General features: G+C 51.4%; 1 protein-coding gene across 5 annotated transcripts in view; it reads left to right on the plus strand.

The window, feature by feature from the left end:
- Nucleotides 1-30: 30 nt before the first annotated feature.
- Nucleotides 31-17,942, plus strand: part of INPP4A (inositol polyphosphate-4-phosphatase type I A) — a 122,921-nt gene continuing 105,009 nt past the window's right edge. For 4 of the 5 annotated variants that reach the window (XM_079792053.1, XM_079792052.1, XM_079792054.1 and 1 more), the window contains exon 1: nucleotides 31-245. The gene's annotated coding sequence lies outside the window, so the exon portion shown is untranslated. The remainder of the gene's footprint in view (nucleotides 246-17,942) is intronic. The other variant, XM_079792055.1, reaches the window with a different exon arrangement.

Below are 17,942 nucleotides of genomic sequence, written 5' to 3' on the forward strand. Positions count from 1 at the left end.
AGGGGCGGGCCGGGGCGGGGCTGCGTGGCCCCGGCTTCCAGAGCAGCAGCGGCCGTGCCGGGTGCGGGCGGTGGCGCGGGCGGCGGGTTGGCGGCCGGAGCCGGAGGACCAGCGCCTGGAGCCGGGCCGGAGCCCACGACTTGGCGACTCAGCGGCGGCGCTGCAGCTGCGGGGCCCGGGCGCGCGACCCGGCGGGCCGACGGCGGGGCAGCCGGGCGCGGGCGCCGCGGGCCGGGGCGGGCCAGGTAGGTGGCCGGGGGCGCTGCGACGCAGCGGAGCCGGGACCCGGATGCCCGTCGCGGGGGGCAGCGCGCATCCCTGACACCCGTGCGCCTGGCGCGGTGGGCGCCGCGGTTGTCATGGAAATTTGCTGCGCGGCGGTGTAGTCGCGTCTTCCGAGACCCGGCCGGCCCCGCGCACGCGGGCGAATGCAGACCCGGCATCCGGGCCGAGGACAGCGGGACGGGGACCGGCGCCCCGGGCCGGCCGGCGCCTGCCCGGTGCGTCTCCAGGGCGTTTTTGGCGAAGCCAGACATTGAAGGCCTCGCCATGTTTAGGATGTAAACATGTTGGGTATAAATATACGTGGGAAATCTTCTGTCCATCTTCGCAACTCTGCCCTTCGCTGCCGGCCCCTAACCCCCGACAGCATTTCTGGCATCTTTGCTTTTTGTATCTTCTTGCTTTCTGGCTTTGCCTGTCAGTGAATCGAGACCTGAGACATCTGCAGGGAGCTGTGACCATCTCCCGAAAAGCCATAAATGTGTAGGCCATAGAAGACTGAAACACTGTGTCAAAGGTAAATTATGTCTTTGTGGGCCCAGCTTTCCCTTCCCCTTGTGGCCTGCCCTCTGACATTACATAATGGTGCGTTCCTCCTGCCCGAGTTCGTCTATAATGACAGATCGTGGAAGTACTCCTTTGGGTAGGAAATAAGTATGGGCAGTGGTAAAGCCCATCTTCTAGGTTTTTGCTTTGCTTCTGAATGTTTTGTGTTGGGGGCGGGGGCGCTGCTTAAGAGGCGTGTTTCATTTGTCATCTGCCCCTTAGGGCACCTAAACCCAGGCGAGGGGGTGGGGTGGCAGTTTGAATGTTGCAGTGAAATTGTGCCTGCTCCGTCTGGGTTCACCGTGGATGGATGGTGTGGACTGTGGGCTAGCCGTGGAGTGGGGACAGCAGTCCCGCTGGATGTGATCCTGGATCTGCCACTTGCTAACTCGTGTTCTGAAGTGTTTTTGGAATCTACATGCCCTTGGCATTGGTAAAGAAGTAAGCCTAATTTTTCTATGGATGAGAGGAATTTTCTTTAAGAGGAATTATGTCTTTGGATCTAGGCTAGGGCCTTTCTTTTGGGGAGTTCTTTGCAGAAATGTTTACTCCTAGAAGATTCAATTTATTGGTTTTTTGAAGAAAGACGAATGATGGTGCCCACATGGGAACGTGTGGTTGTTCTGATGGAGGGTTGGTGTCAGAAGGCCACGTCCGGTCCCTGGGGTGGCCCAGCCTGGGAACAGAGCCCCACCAGACCTCCTGCTGCACCCAGTAAACACGCCTGTAGCGCAACAAGCCAGTGTTACCAGGATGGTTTGTATGGATGCTGGACAGATGCAAAGACAAAGGAGGGCGGGATTTCTACTGAACTCAGCTACAGAATTAATCATACTAATTCTAGTAGCTACTTATCTATTTTTTTATTTGGCTTATGCCATCTCAGAGTGTTTATCTACTCAGGTACAAGTCCTGTTTCCCAAGTAGATTCGAAGTCAACAAAGTTTATCACATTGTTTTGAAAACTGGATATTTTGTCATAAGGCTGTTAAACTGAATGTTAGGATTTTTTTTAAAAATCACCTTAAGGAAAGGGTGAAATAAAATAATGTACCTGAGAGTGTGTTGTAAACTGTGAAGCACCAGCGAGGCGGGATGTGTGATACAGAGAGAACTGTTGGCCCTGAACGTCCCTTTAGCCAGCTGCCTATTGGGAGCATTTTCCCCAGCCAGCAGACCTGTAAATGCACCAGAGGCACAGAATGGGAAGGTGTGTGAGACCAACTGACCCCTGACCCGCATCCCATGGCTGAACATCTCAAGAATCCAACCAGACAGAGCAGAGAAGGAGACTCTGGACCAAGACTGTTATTCTGGTTTCTTACAAAAACCTCCTTTTCAGATTACGTACATAGCTATTCCCAGGAAAGTCCTCATAGCATCATCAGCTGCTCATGGTGTTAGGATGCTCGGCTGTCGCCGAGAGAAAAGGAGCACAAATTTGCAGTGAAGAAGGCTTGATTATGTCGTTGCTTCTTTGTGGAACTTGAGTGATGAACTGGTCTTGAGAGATCATTTAAAACAGCTTTTTTCCCAGTGTCCTGGAGCAGGTCTGTGAGGAGAGCATATTCTGGGGAGGCCAGAATGAACCCCAAGACAGCCCACCTTGTTTTGTCTCTGTGCTTTTAATGGAAATGCCATCATGGACCTAACCCTCAGGAATTTACTTAAATTTCATACATAAGCACACCTTGCTCTCCTTACTTTGTTTTTGAGCAGCTGTCTTAGCATGTTCCATATGCCTCATTAGTCCCTGTCACTGGTCATACTAACTTTAATCCCTTGATTAAGGCGCCAGGTTCCCTCACAGGAAAGTTACCATTTTCATCTCTCTAGTTAATATGTACCTCATAGTAAGACAACTTGAGACTGTGTGTTACTCTTCACACTTTCTCCACTACTCTTAGAATCCATTAATACGTCTTACCTGAATCAGGTATGTTGGTAGTTGACAGATGGGATTTCCCAATTCCATGGTTTTTTTCTACATCTATGTCTGTTACTCTCATTGTTTATTGTGTTGCTTAAATTGTCCCAGACTTGGCCTGCAGGGGCCCCATCATGCTGACTCATTTGTCCTTTTTACACATCCTCTTCATTCTTTGAGAATTGCTTTACCTGCTGGCACAAAATCTTCACGATTCAACCTGTACGTTCCAGCCCTGGAATCAGCCATTTCTCCAGAGTCTTGGTTCTTTTAGTGGAGAATGGTATTTAGAAACCAAGATCTGGGTGTGAGGTGTGTGCATTGCTACTGGGGGTGTCATTGCTTCTAGGCCTTTTCAGTGGACAAATGCATTACACAAAATTTTCTCGGATTTGTTTTTTAAATTTAATGCTGTGTCTGGAGATCTGTATGTACTGACATGAAAAGTGTGCCTCTTTCTCTGTATTCCAGAGTGTGGATGTACCATAACTTAACTATTCTTTCTTGAAGGACATTTAGGTTGTTTCCAATTTTCTGCTCTAAAAATAGTGGGGAATCTGTGAACTGTATCATTGTTACTCACAGATATTTCAGTCTTCTACATCCCTAGAGGTAGAATTTCTGGGCCAAAGAGTAATTTTAAATTGATAATTTTACCAAATTGCCCCCCACTTTTAAGAGGCTTTCTCAGTTTGTACTTCTTCCATTGGTATGTGAAATTGCCTTTTTCCTTTTAACTCATCTAGCACTGAAGAGTATAAATCTTGTTAATTTTTTGCAAATCAAATGGATAAAGAAGACTTTGTTTTGGTCACATTTCCCAACTTACCAAAAATATTGAAAACCTTTTCTTGCTAGTTTACATTTTAGCTTCTGTAAATTAACTATGCATAGTTTGCCCATTTTGTCTTATTAGGTTGTTTTCTTCATCTTTCATTGTGGAAGTTACTGTAACTTCATACTTTCTTGTCGACAGCCTTAGACGTCTCCTTTAAGTGTGATGCGTTTTAATCCTAAAGGAGAAGGGAACTAACGTGATCTGAGCACCACCTGCATACCAGTCCCGCCATGTTCGTGTGCCTCCTTTGAGGAGATCCTGTGGGAGGGGAGTTGGGGTATTGAAGGAGGAAGCCCCGGTGAGGAGCGGTTAAGGCACCCACCTGAGGGCGGTTGCAGGGGGTTGAACTGGCATTCAAACCCAGGTCTGTCTGGATTGAGTGCCATTTACATTAAATCACATAGCTGCCTTCACAGGATTTTAAAATAAATGCTGAACTTCATACATGAGTGTAGGGGTGAAAATTAATCACTTCGGGCTCCAAATATCAATAATTTCTATTTTCGATAGTTTGAATTATAAGTAAGGTGAATTCCCTGTGAGCCTCCAACTAGCTGTGTGACTTTGGGCAAGTAGTTTAATCTTTCTGCACCTTGGTTTTCTCATCTGCAAAGCTGGCTGATGGTGGTAGCAACTCCAGAGGCTTATCCGAGGGTAAATGAGTTAATGCGTGTCAAGGGCTTGGAGTGACACCGGTGCCTGCCGAGCACTGAGGGACGCCCACTGCTGCGATGAGGTTACATGTAGAGCAGGTGCAGGCAGCATGGAGCTTGGATTCAGGGCAGCCTTCCCTCTGTGGGTTTATCTCTTAACCATCCCTTTTGCCATAAGCTGGCTGAGAAAGTGGGAAAGCAGAGCCGGGGTGCTGCGTCTGGTCTCCGCACACACCTGCTCATGTCCTGTCCCATGACAGGCCCCTGGTGTTTGCCCAGGTGCCTAACCTGGGTCACCCGAGACACTGCAGGCCTTTCAGTGTGGAGTCTGTTCAGTGAGGGTCACCTGGGGAAGGCTGCAGAAGCAGGAAGCATCCCGTGGGGGAGGGTCATGCTATGGTGATAAAGATGAGGTGTCCATTTCTGGAACAGGGCCAGGAAGACAGAGGGGTGTCCTCTGGTATCCAGGAGGAGGGGGTACGACTGGAGGAGGAAAGTGTTCTCCTCCTCCATTCCTGGCATCTTCTCTGAGCCCCTCCGAGAGACACCAGGCAATTCTCCTCACCTGGAGTTCCTGCCGCTGCCTGTTGCACTTACTGGGTGGATTTGGAGGCCTCTGGAGCCCCTGCCTCACTTCCTGCTCCCAGGCCCTGCACCCACACCTCCACCGTAGCCCTCTACAGCTGGTACCAGCTGCTGTTGCAGGCACTGTCTGATGAAACGATTTCACGTTAGTATGTGGAACTCCTTTCCTTCCCTCTCCGGTGTTGCTCACATTGCATAGGGTGTATCCTCCAAGTTGTTAGTTAAAATTTTTAAGAAGAATGACCCAGGCATACCAATTCTGGACGTGTGAAGGAAGTACAGTTAGACAGTGGGTGTTTCTGGGGAACGGTGCTAGGAGGTAACAGGGATGCCCAGTTCAAGGGTCTCCCTGCCTTATGGGGTGTGTCATAGGATGCTTTTGGCTGCCATGTAAACAATGAGGGCATTTATCATCTCAGCACTGGAGTCCTACTGCATCAGCAGTTTCATCAAGGGCCTGGATTCTTCTCCTCTCTCTTCTTCCCAGCCATCCCTGCTTCCTCATGATTATGAGATGGTCCTTAGGGTCAGTGGGGCTGTGCGCTTCCTGGCTCCAGGAGCAGGGAAGGAGACACACCAGCCAGTCCCCAGCCACAGGTCTACCAGGCCTCCCTTCGACTGTGGCGCAGTGAGGGTCACGTGGTCTCCCCTGGGCCAAGAACCTGAGGCTGAGAGAGTAGTGTTCTTCCACAGTGGTCCCCAGGCCAGGCGCCGCAGCATCACCCCCTCCTGAATTGGGAGCTCTGGGATGGGGCCCGGCAATGATCCCCTTTTTAAAAAAAATGTGTGTTTGTTGATTTCAGGGAGAGGAAGAGAGAGAAACATCAATGATGAGAGAGAATCATCGATTGGCTGCCTCCTGCATGCCCCCTACTGGGTATCAAGCCTGCAACCCAGGCATGTGCCCTGACCAGGAATCAAACCGTGACCTCCTGGTTCACAGGTTGACGTTCAACCATTGAGCCACACCAGCTGGGCAGTGATCATCTTTTAAGCCCTCCAGGTGATTCTGAAGCCAGATTTGAGAATTGTTCTCTTAGTCCCGTGGTCGGCAAACGCATTAGTCAACAGAGCCAAATATCAACAGTACAACGATTGAAATTTCTTTCGAAAGCCAATTTTTTAAAACTTAAACTTCTTCTAACGCCACTTCTTCAAAATAGACTCGCCCAGGCCGTGGTATTTTGTGGAAGAGCCACACTCAAGGGGCCAAAGAGCCGCATGTGGCTTGCGAGGCTCAGTTTGCCGACCACGGTCTTAGTCTAATCAAGACCTCAGCCACCCCTCAGCTAGAGGCGGGACTGGCTTTTCCTCAGTCCGGAGACCATAGTTCCCAGAATAGGAAGGAGGAGGGTGTGTGCTGGGTGGTCAGCCACGGTGTGAACTGAGGTCATGGGAAGTGTTTAAGGAGCCTGTGAGCAGCTTTGCCCTCCTTGCACCTGCCACACACCTACCCTACGCCCCACTTTATTGGCCCAGCCAAGTTTCCCAGCTGCCATGCCTAAGCGTGGCCTGCATCCTCCCAGCATACCTGGGTAAAGGAAGCATCGAAGATAGTCCGTCTCTGACCCAGCAGGAATGGAGTCTGTTGCGCTGGCCTTTGAAGGCTGGGCTGGCCTTTATGACCCACTTCCCAAAGCCATTCCTGAAGCCATTCCCAGAGTGTGTTCAGAGGGGTAGAGTTTGCATCATCTGCTTCTCCTTGCTCAATGAGGAAAACAGTCCAGAGCAGGGGCTTAGTAGGGGCTGAGAAATGTTTCAGGAGTTGGCCTCGAGGCAGCCTAAGGCAGTGGTCGGCAAACTCATTAGTCAACAGAGCCAAATATCAACAGTACAACGATTGAAATTTCTTTTGAGAGCCAAATTTTTTAAACTTAAACTTCTTCTAACGCCACTTCTTCAAAACAGACTTGCCCAGGCCGTGGTATTCTGTGGAAGAGCCACACTCAAGGGGCCAAAGAGCCGCATGTGGCTCGCGAGCCGCAGTTCGCTGACCACGGGCCTAAGGGACTACTTCCAATGGCAGTGTGTAGCTCTCTCTGGCTTTGCCCAGAATGACCTGCTTAATTATCCCCTCCCGCCAGTATAGCTCCAACTCTGTTTGTGTGAAGTAAATAGCTACCTACTCCATATAGTTTGTGGGATCAAAATAGCCACTGTTAGAGATTTTTCCTGGAACTGACGAGCTGAGGTATTTGTAGATTTTCTTGACTTTCCAAGGCTTTCCAAGTTAATCATAATCCATGAAAGTGGTGGTTAAGGAGGCTCACGCTGCACCTCACCAGTGCTAATTACCTAGGAAGACCAGCCCCTGGGAGGAGATGGCTGGCGGGGGTCCAGAAACAAATCCATTTGAGGTTGTAACCAGTACTTAAGTTTTTTTGAAATAAAGTAGAAAATACCTAAGCATATTTCTTATAGGAAGGGTAAGCATTTTTTGATAAAATGTTGTTGTTTGCATGTGGCGTATGTTTGGGTATTGCCACAATGTGAATGTTTCTTACTATGTGTTTTGATAAAAATGTGTCAAACTCAAGTGTTCATTCAGCACAGGGAGGAGGGGGCTGCACTGCACGCGTGTACATGGGGTCTTTTCCTGGGGGAGGACCTGTGACTCACCGTAGGCAGAGAACCACTGAGCTAAAACGGGGGGGCCTTTAGCAATGGGGGAATGGAGTTGGAGCCCACAGAACAGCCGGACGAAAGGTCTGAACCTCTGCTCGTGCTATGTGATGTTCGATCCCCTGGGCCAGATCTCTGGTGATGTTGTGGTCCTTAGCATGGCCACTCAGAGTTGGGGAGGCAGTGGCCGGAGCGAGTTGATTTGCCAGAGGTAAAATGTTACTCTGGGTCCCTGACCCCTCCTTCTCCTGTCAGGGTGGGGCAGGGGGTGGGGTGGGAGGGAAAGTAGACATCTGCCCCGTTGAAGCCTCTGCTGCCTGGGATCCCCTGCAGTCCTTTATGGTTTGAAGGCGACGGGACAGCCCCAGGTCGCCTTGGCTGCCTTGGGATGGGTGTGATGTGCATCCTGTCAGGCTGGTGTTGATCTGGTTTGTGTCACAAAGCTTATGGAGCCTTGTCTTTGGGGCATCTGTGTCTGTTTTTTGAGGGGGACAAGTTGGATTGTGGGAACAAAAAGTGCTGGACATGAACCTGAGTCAGCTTTCTCATCGGTGAAATGGGAAAATGCCCAGCTCACAGGGGATTGTGCAGATTAAATAATACAAGCAGGAGAGCGCTTTGCCTCCAAGGCTCGGAGCCAGTGCAGGCAGGACGTTTCTGTCTTCCAGGAGACCCCATCTCCCCTCTCACCTTTAGTTGTGACAACTCTGTTTTCCCTGGAGTGCCCTATTGTCAAAATGTATTCAGAAGGGGAGGGTGCATTCCATCTCTGAAGCCTGCCCAGGGCACCTCTGAGAGGAAATGTTGCAGAAGAAGGAGGCTCTGAGGGGCAGGCACAGCCAGCAAAGGTCAAAGGACTAGGATGTGGGCGGAGTGGGAAGGGGAAGTGGAGGCTCGGCTCCTAGCTCTTAGTCAGGTGGTCAGCGGCCCAGCTGAGTCTTCTACTGACACTCTTGTTTTTTAAGCACATCAAAGCCTGTGATTGTGGTGGAATGTTGAGTATTTTCATATTTCTTATTCATTGTTTTGACTATGTTCTGCATATGCAAATGTTAAACCAAATGATCACATTACATAATTGGGTGATAATCAGATGGACAATAAAATGGAACTAAGATGGGACTGTGTGTCAAGATATGTCAAGCTACCCTGAATCTTTCAAACATTTTCCTCCTCTGGCCTGAAAGAGGAGAGAGAGGTGTGTGAATGGCTTGGCCTTAGGGAAACACCCTGCTGGTAGACAGTGCCCACTCAGGTGGCACAAAAGGGCACACTTGGATTTTGCCCCCAACTTGTGACAGTGAAGTCATGCCTGAACCTCTCCTTCTCCTTCCCGTTCACTCACTGAAGGCGAGTCCCTTCATTCTCCCTCCCGTGGCCCCTGTCCAACACTGAAGCGGAGTGATTGTGCTGAGGGCTGGTGGGTGAGGGGTTGTGTGTTCTTGATGTGGTTGGCCTAGGGCCGTGGTCGGCAAACTGCGGCTCAGGAGCCACATGCGGCTCTTTGGCCCCTTGAGTGTGGCTCTTCCACAAAATACCACGGCCTGGGCGAGTCTATTTTGAAGAAGTGGTGTTAGAAGAAGTTTAAGTTTAAAAAATTTGGCTCTCAAAAGAAATTTCAGTCGTTGTACTGTTGATATTTGGCTCTGTTGACTAATGAGTTTGCCGACCACTGGCCTAGGGGACACACACACACACACACACAGTGTCTATTTAGGGAAGTGCTGCTTAGTCTGTGGCCTTGGGAACCGAACTGCTGTATCTTGGGTCTTTCACTTTCACTCCCCTCTGCAGTGATTCAGCAGTAGCTTCTACAGCCAAGAAACTACTGTCAGGAACCCGGGGGGCCCCAGGTCTGTCCATGGACATCGAAGCTGCCTGTTACCATGAAACCAGACTCCTCTGGTCCAGGTAGAGCCCCGGTGCCTGTCTCCGGCTCCTCCACCCTGTGGGGTCCCACATCCCCCTCTGAGGCCCTTTGCAGCCAGTCCTCCAGGACAACTACAGGTTTTGTGTCGAAGCCCGGATCATTTTCCTATGGGTGGATGGGTCCGCTTTACTTACTTCCTGATAGTTCCCCCCAAAATTTACGCACAACTTCCCAACAGCTGCTGTCTGGTTTGGGTCTGGACTCTCTCCTCTTGGCAGCTTGACATCCTTCCCTGACTTCTCCACTTACCTGTCTTTGACTTTATTATTACTATTTTTAAGTTCTCACTCGAGGATATTTTTTTCCCCATTGATTTCTAGAGAGAGTGGGGGTGGAGGAAGGGAGGTGGGGGTGGGGGGCGGGAGAGAGAGAGAGAGAGAGACAACATCAACAGGAGACATCGATTGGTTGCCTCCTGCATACGCCCCTACTGGAGCTGGGGAACTTGCAACTGAGGTACATGCCTTTGGCGGGGACCCTTTGGTCCACGGGCCAACACTCTAACCATGGAGCAAACCCAGCCAGGGCTGACCTTTTTTTAACTCTATTTCTAACCTATTACATTTCCTATTTAGCCATTCCTGACCTTTTACATAAGGGTACCTGGATTTAAAGTTACCAATAAAAGCATAAACTGATTGAAAAAGCCGAAGAGCTCAAATGGATACAAGTCTGGTGAGTGCTGTCCTTCTAAGAGTCCTGACCGTATTTGCTGAAAGTTTTCACAGAACCCACGAGAACCGGCCTCCTGACAGCGCGAACAGTCTTTCGAATAGTCGCGTGCTCCCAGCCATCGCCCCAGGTACACGTTCTGTGATCATTGTAGGTTCCTGCCAGCCACATGGTAGGTAGAGTAACTGAACTGAAGGGAGGAAGATCTTTGCATTGTGAGTCAACTTAATTATTTAATCATTCTTTAATTAGTCAAATATCTTTCCCCAGCTAGGCATTCGCCTTGTTGGTGGCAAGGAGAGGAGCCGCAGATGGCGTGGGAGGCAGTCAGGGGCTCTGCAGGGTGGCTGACTGGCTCTGAGAGGCCGCTTTAGTGCCGCACTATCACTCTTACACAGACTTGGTTGTTAAGAAGCATCCAGGTGTTAAAGTTAATTTCCATCAGTTTCTAACCTGGGGAGACACTGCCTTTTGCACTGGGGACCTGACTCCTGGCTGTGTCCCCCTGTTTGCCCAGCCCTGATGCTCTCAGGGCATCGGGCCACAGGTCTGGCCTCGTTACAGCAGTCACCACAGCTTCAGCCCCTTAGCAGCAGAGAGTTGGACGCTATAGTGGCATGGAGGTGAGAGAGGATCAGAGTCCAGGGCAGCAGTCACTGTGTCACTCCTTGGAACTGGGCATCACAGGATCTGTCCAGTTCGCACACCCACAGGTCGGCTGTTCTGTAAACTGTTAAGGGCTGTACCAGTGTTTGTCATGGCTACTAGCAGCTTGTGGCTCAGACTGTGAATCTAATTTAATGGACTAACTGTAATGAATGAAAAATAGGGGCTATTTTTACCCCATAACCTAGATTTGTCTGCACTAAATATGCAAGCCAAACTACTCAATGTTTGGGGCAGTAAACAGGAATTCAGTATATCAAAGCTTTTTGAGCTTGCTACTCAGGCAGGCCTAGAAATAGGAGTGCTTAGCTTTTTGGGGTTATAATGTTGAGTATATTAGGGAGAAACTGTTGTATAAAATAACTCTACAACAAAATGAGTCTTACTATGTTTATAAGGTCTCGTGAGAATGTACTCACCCAGGCCTGGAGCCCTGGGTTAATTTGAGAATGCTTTATTTAAAGGTCTCTTTCTGGGAAAAATGGGGCTGTTAATGAACGGAAATCTAAATTAGTACCCTTCCTTATCCTGGCTCTCAGCATGCCAGGATAGTGACATTCTCCCTCATTGGATGTAAGTGGGGAATGGTAAACTTGTTAGGATCAACATTTGGTTGTGTCTAACAAAAAACAATGAAGGAAAGCAGCTTAGTCAGGATAAGCATTTATTTCTCTTCTGTGTCCTGAGGTCTGGAGGTGGACAGGCGGAGCTTGTGCCCACCAACTTCAGGGGGAGGGCCAGGGCCTCCTGGCCAGGATGGCAGCCAGAAGTATAGCCAGCTTGTAGGTCTTCCAGACACGAGGCGGGAGGAAGGCACACTTCCCCAGACCCTCTCATCAGATGATGTTCTTACATCTTGTTGGCAGGAACTGAACCCCTGGCCACACCTAGCTGCAAGGGAGGCAGATAGCCCAAGCCAACTACATACAAGCCAGGGTCCTGGGCCTGTTACTAAGGAGGAAGGGAAGGATGGACATTGGAGGTGATTGGCTGTGTCTTTCCTGCAAGTAGTTACCTGTTTTGGAAGATGATTTTTTGCACCTGTTGGGAAGTTGTTGGCTGTATGCTGGGGAAATCTGCAGGGAAACTGCAGCGTGGGCTAATTAAAGACTCAGGTTTGAGACCTTTCTCCCGTCCATGTGTGGTAGCGATTCCTAACCTCACAATAAAGCCTCTGTGATGGTCGCATGTCAGAAATGCATGGATGGGAGAAGTTGGGGGCCCTCTTGTGCTTGACAACCACTGGCATATGCATTCGGCTGCTGCCCGTCTGGGTAAAGCTGCTCCTGTCACCCTCCTCCACCCAACCCAGAGTATGTGCACACACACACCACTCACATCTCATGTGCTCACACACTGTGCTCTCACATGCCATCTGGGCGTGTACTTAACAACTGCCACTTGCACATGTGTGGGCGCATGCACACACACACACACACACACACACACACACACACACACACACTCCTAACCAGGCAGTGGCCCAGGAGGCTGAGTTCCCTGGAGGAGCCATTCTGTGCTTCCTGCCTGCCGGGACTCCCTGGGAGTTATGGGTGTGGATGTGCATGTCCGAGTCTTTACACAGAAACACTCCCTGATGCATGCTTCTGACATAAGAAAATTTCTGATTGCGTTTCTAAAACTGATGGTGAACACTTGCTAATCTGTAATAACAATTTTTCCTAGCCTTTAAAAATGTTAACTTCACATTTTAAAAAGGCAAGGATATCCACGGGCCCTTTCTCACCTTCTCTCCCCCGGGAGGGGCTACTGTAGGCGGTGAAGGAGCACAGCATCCTTCCTCGTTCCCAGAGGAGTCCTCACTGCCTGCGCTGGTGATGGTCTTCCACGCTGCTCTGCTACCCAGCGCTTTCTCAGTAAAAACATCACTGAGCGAAGGTTTGCTTAGGGAGGTGGCCACTGAACTTCATGGTTCAGGTGTTAATGCGGACTGACCTTTTCATTCCCAAGGTGCCGTGCGGGTGTCCGGCCCCAGTGAACAGGTGTGCACGTGTTTTTCAGAGGAAACAGACTGTTGGGATGCTCTGTGTGTGTATTGTGAATGCTTCTGACTTGCACGTGTCACCTGCCGCTCTTACGGGGAAGCCCTGTCCGTGGAGCATGGTGGGGACGGAAGTGTGGGGAAGGTGGAAGTTTGAAGGGTGGCTGACCAGGAGGTGGCTGTCAGAACACTGTGTGGCCACTGGCCTGGTAACCCTTGCCAGGACTTAGTAGGCACTTAGGAAGCGTCTGTGTTCCAAGTGGCGACTCCCGCAGGCCCAGAGGCACCTGAAGAGTGGCTGGGGCACCCTGGAGCACAGAAGTATGGTCCTAGTCGGGATGGGGTGGCCCTCAGGTAGATATTTCCGTCCTCAGGGAATGATGTTCACTGTGAGACAAGGTGGAGGCCTGTCTCTCCCAGGGGAAGTCCACTCACTGAATGGACTTGGGTCAGGTGCTCGCCCCTGATGCGGGGGAACGGGCACACTGCCTGCCTGAGTCTCTGCCGCTGTGCTCCCCACCCACGCTGAGTGCCTGAGACAGCGTGGGTAGCACAGTTCCCCTAGGAGCCCAGGGGACTGTTGTTAGGAGGAAGCGGGTGGGTGCTGGCGGCAAAAGTGATGCACAGCATAAAGTAAGGCAACTACTCTGGGAACCCCAGGGCTGGTGCGTGGGGTGCCCTTCGCCTCCTTCCTGGTGTGCAGCTCCTGCCTGTGACTCCTCCAGGGTGTGACATTCTGCTTTGCTGCGTTCTATGGGAGATATTGTGTCCCACAGTAGCACTTACAAATGTAAAGATTGTTCTCTGGGGACGTGCCCAGTGAACATAACAGATCATTCATAAGCCTCAAGTGTCCTCAGAGCAGGGACAACAGCTCCGTTTTTTTGTATCTTCAGAGCATCCCCCTGTGCCTAGCACAGAACAGGCGAATAGTCAACTGTTTGGTGAGTGAGTGAGTGAGTGAGTGAGTGAACAGAGCTACCACGTCATTGTCAGAAGTACAGGAGAGCAGCCCTGGCCTCTCGGGGGAAGATGGTCCATTTCCGGGAGGTCCGGTTGGGGTTCAGTCTAACTTAGAGGGAGGCGGGGCCAGAGCCCCTGGCACAGGGGTCAGTCCGGTGAGTTGCTCTCCAGCCCTGAGTGTCCTCGCTGTGCAGCGCCGTCTGTGTCCCCCCACACTGGCCCCCTCTCTCGTGCAGCTGCTAGAGGCGGGGACTGCTGCTGCTCCCCAGGGAAGAAGGTGTGCACCCTGGCACATCGTGGAGTTTTTCTTTCTCAATTTAATCAACCCGAAGAATAGTTCGGTTTGCATCTGCATAGGTTCCGAGCGTGGTCTCATAGGCACTGAATTTGAGGAGAAGCTGGGTGAGTGCGGTGCCCAGGAAGGAAGGGCACCACAGAGCTTCAGGCGGGCGAGTCGTGTGCCAAGAGGGTGTGGTGTGACGGCTCCAGTGGGTGCGTTGCGCAAGCGGAACGTGGGGAGGACGAGGATGGGTGACACATTTCTGTGTTCCAGTTCAGGGCCCGGCAGACCGTCTTCCAGGTTTGGGACTTGGTTCATCCCATACTGTCACGGCGTCAGACTTTGTAAGCCTTTTTATTCTGTTTTGCTTGCATCATTATTCTTATTTTAAATGACAACAGCAATTCCAGAGTCTTCTTTATGGTTTGAGGACACCCTTTCTTAGATTGTCAGTTCCTCTGCGGCATCTGCTCTCTAACCAGCTCTGTGGGCCACGGTCAGCTTCTTCATCCCTGCGCCGTCCGACCAGCAGGTCCTGAAGCAGGGTGCCTGAAATGCCACCCACAGAGCGTCCCCAGTGCCCGCAGTGGTGGCGGGCGGTGAAATGAAATCAGCACCAGGGAGAATATTCTAAACCACCCGTGAAAACTGGGTTGACGGAGAAAGAGGAAGTGTTGGTATGTGAAGAACCCCTAGAAATTCGGGTTCCTAGAAACGGATATGAACGTCTCAGGGTCCTCCCCATAGTGAAACAGCTGAGTGGGCAGCTTTGTCAGCCCCACCTTCTCCAGCCGCGCTCCTCTTGTGCCCTCGTGGGCTCTGCACTGGGCGCAGTGCAGACAGGCAGGCAGGAGGAGGGCAGGGAGTGAAGGGTTATGGGGACAGGGCTTGGCTTGTGATTCCCCGAGAGGACGCTCCATCTCTAAGGTCTGGGACTTTGGAACTTGGAGCCTCAATTTTATATAGTAATGTCGGCAGGGAGGAGAACATGGCAGGGGAAGCCAGGTTGGAGAAGGGGAGGTGAAGGGCTGAGAACAAGGGGTGCTGTTGGTGGTGAGCTTTAAATCTCCCACCTTCTTATTGGTGGCTTTGCATGACTGTCACTTGGTGGGAATCCTCAAACCTGCCTTATTGAGCTTTATTCGGCAAACTTAATAACATTTTGTATTTTGTTTTACAATAGGCATATGTTTTCGTGGTCCAAAAATGATCAGGTACAGCAGGGTGTATGGTAAAGTTGCCTCCTTCGCCATCCTCCTGCCACCCAGTTTCCCTCCCTGGAGACAGCAGTGCCTTGTGCTTAAGTATTATTTTCAAGATATTCTGTCTGTGCAGCAAATGTGTTCATGTACAGTAGTCACCTCCTCACCCATGGCATCATGCTCCACGTCTGCTGCACCCCCACCCGCCCTCTACTGCACTCTAGCTTGGCACTCAGGGCACATTGGGGCAGAGAGCTGCACCGCACCCCCTTCCAGATTGTACCGTCGGTTAGGTTCTTTTTTGTTGTTTGTTTTGTCAATCCTTACCAGAGGGCATTTTTTCCATTGATTTTTAAATATGCTTTTATTGGTTTTAGAGAGAGAGAGAGGAAGGGAGAAGAATAGAGAGAAACATCGATTGGCTGTCGCCTGCATGCCCCCTACTTGGCATCGAGCCTGCAACCAGGGCATGTGCCCTGACTGGGAATGGAACTTGTGACCTCTTGGTTCATGGGTCAATGCTCAACCACTGAGCCACACTGGCCAGGCTTTTCCATTGATTTTTTAGAGACAGCGGAAGGGATGGAGGGGGAGAGTGAGAGAGAGAGAGAGAGAGAGATATCAATGTGAGAGAGACACATCAATTGGTTGCCTCCTGCACATACCCTGACCCGGGCCGGGGAGGAACCTGCAAACCAGGTATGTGCCCTTGACCAGGAATTGAACCCACGACCCTTCGGGCTGTGTACTGTTGGTTCTTTAACCACTCTCTTTATTCCTGGTGGGCCCTTTGTAGCCTGTGCTTGGCACTGATGTACAAACTCTTTGAGAGAGCTGTACTCCTTTTTTGTGAGGTCTGCGTTGAGTATCGTCTGGCTGGAAGGAGAACCTGGGGTTACATGACGTTTGGTGGTTCCTCCCCACTTATTTCAGTTCTCATCTGGCCTGTAACTTCTTTGGGGAGTGGAGGGCAGTTAATCTATTATTCGTAAGCTCTGCTTCTTTAAAATGTGACCTTCTAGTTACACACAGACCTTTTAATTGGACTCGTGACACCCTGAGTGAGGCTTGTCACGGCTGCCTTGACCCCACCTTTAGAACAGTGGCTCCCGGGCTTTCTGCTGCCTGGCCCACCAGGGGCTGCGCTGCAGGGGCTGCTGACTGTTCTGGAGGGACATCTCTGCCAGCCGGGACAGGAGTGCCCGGTGCCTGCAGGACTCAGGAGACATCTGGCTGCAGCTGGCTCTGGGCCTGCCCTCCCAGTATCAGCCACTCCCACCAGCTTCTCTGCTTCTCGGGGGGAGAAGAGCCCAGACGGGGGCATTGTGAATATGTTTTGCAGTCATGTTGGATGGTCATTGTCAGCTTCTAAATCAGCAAGATGGTTCTGGCAGCTTGATACAAGTGCATTGGGTGTGCAGTTACTGCTCACAGCAGCCTGTGAAGGCAGAGGGTGTCTGGGAGACCCCACTGGCAGGCGTGGGCAGTCTGCCTGTGGGCATTCGCTCTGTGGGAGAGTTCAGCACAGGGAGGTCCAGCAGGTACCCTAGAGAGAGCCCTGGATGATAACCCAGCCTCGGGAGTAACCAGGCGTGTGTCTGGAGATGGCTGACAGGCCCTGCTGCGGGATTTAGTGGGACAGGTCTGAGACAGAGTACAGCAGCAGGGCCTGTGTGGGGGGTGAGGGGATGGCCGACGTTAGACCTTAGCCCTTGGGGTCTGCTGTGTGCAGTGCCAGTGGCTGAGGGGTGTGTAGGGGACTCCTCCTTGGGGACCATGCTCACAATATACACACCACTGTCCCCTTCCTGCCCTGGTGGTGGCGGTCAGCTAGGTCAGGGCCCACGTCTCCAGTGAGTGAACCCCGCCCTTCAGAAGGTTGGAGAGTAAGGGGTGCAAAGAGGACAGCTCATAGGCCATGCAGATGGCCGCTCTCAGGAAGTGAAGAAGCTGCTTCCTTCTGTTCATCTTTTCTCTAAAATTCTCGAGGTCTTGAGGCTCCACCTGAGCGCTTTGTGGCTGAGGGCTCCTCGTCCTGTGCAGGCTGGAGTCAGGGTTGTGGACCCTCGGGCAGCACAGCTCTAACTCTGACACTGAGTGGGGCGGTGGGGAGGGCACCAGCGTGCCAGGACCCCGGGCCTCGTGGCGCAGAGCCTGGAGGAAGCTGCACGAGGTGGCACCAGCAGTGCAGGAAGTGGAATTGCTGCACATCGTGCATTTCGACTCTGGGACTCAACCCTCAAGAAGGAAAACCAAGTGGGGGTGCATGGAGCAGCTGAAGAAAGGAAAAGTTGGGGCAGAGGGCTGGATGTTACCTGCGCATCTTTCACTGGCTCGGTGGCCCTTGCCCTGGCTGGTCAGCGGTCTCAGACCCCACATGGGGAGCTGCAGGGCCTATGGCTGATAGAACTACTTGCGCTTGTTGACTCACGGCTCATTGTGCCCGAGGTCAAGAGGGTCCACTCCGGAGATATCAGCAAGGTCCCTGCGAAATACCTCAGCTAATGGAACTTCCTGTGTAAGACAAGCCAGTGGCAAGATTGGATTTCTATAGGACGAGCGAAGGATCCTTGGGAACCCCCTTCTGAGAGAGACAGTACTTATGAGGAGCTTTAAAATGTAAGCAGGATAAGGACAGCATGAGCTGCAGGTCCTGGCACAGCTGAGGACCGCCGTGGTCCAGGGAGGGTGTCAGGAACTGTCCTTCCCTGACATAGACTCCTTGAATTCACACGTGTGCCAGGCACCGTGCTGATTGTTTCACGTGCACGTCC

The sequence above is a fragment of the Cnephaeus nilssonii genome, assembly GCF_951640355.1.
Source record: "Cnephaeus nilssonii genome assembly, chromosome: 15".
Classification (NCBI taxonomy): domain Eukaryota; kingdom Metazoa; phylum Chordata; class Mammalia; order Chiroptera; family Vespertilionidae; genus Cnephaeus; species Cnephaeus nilssonii.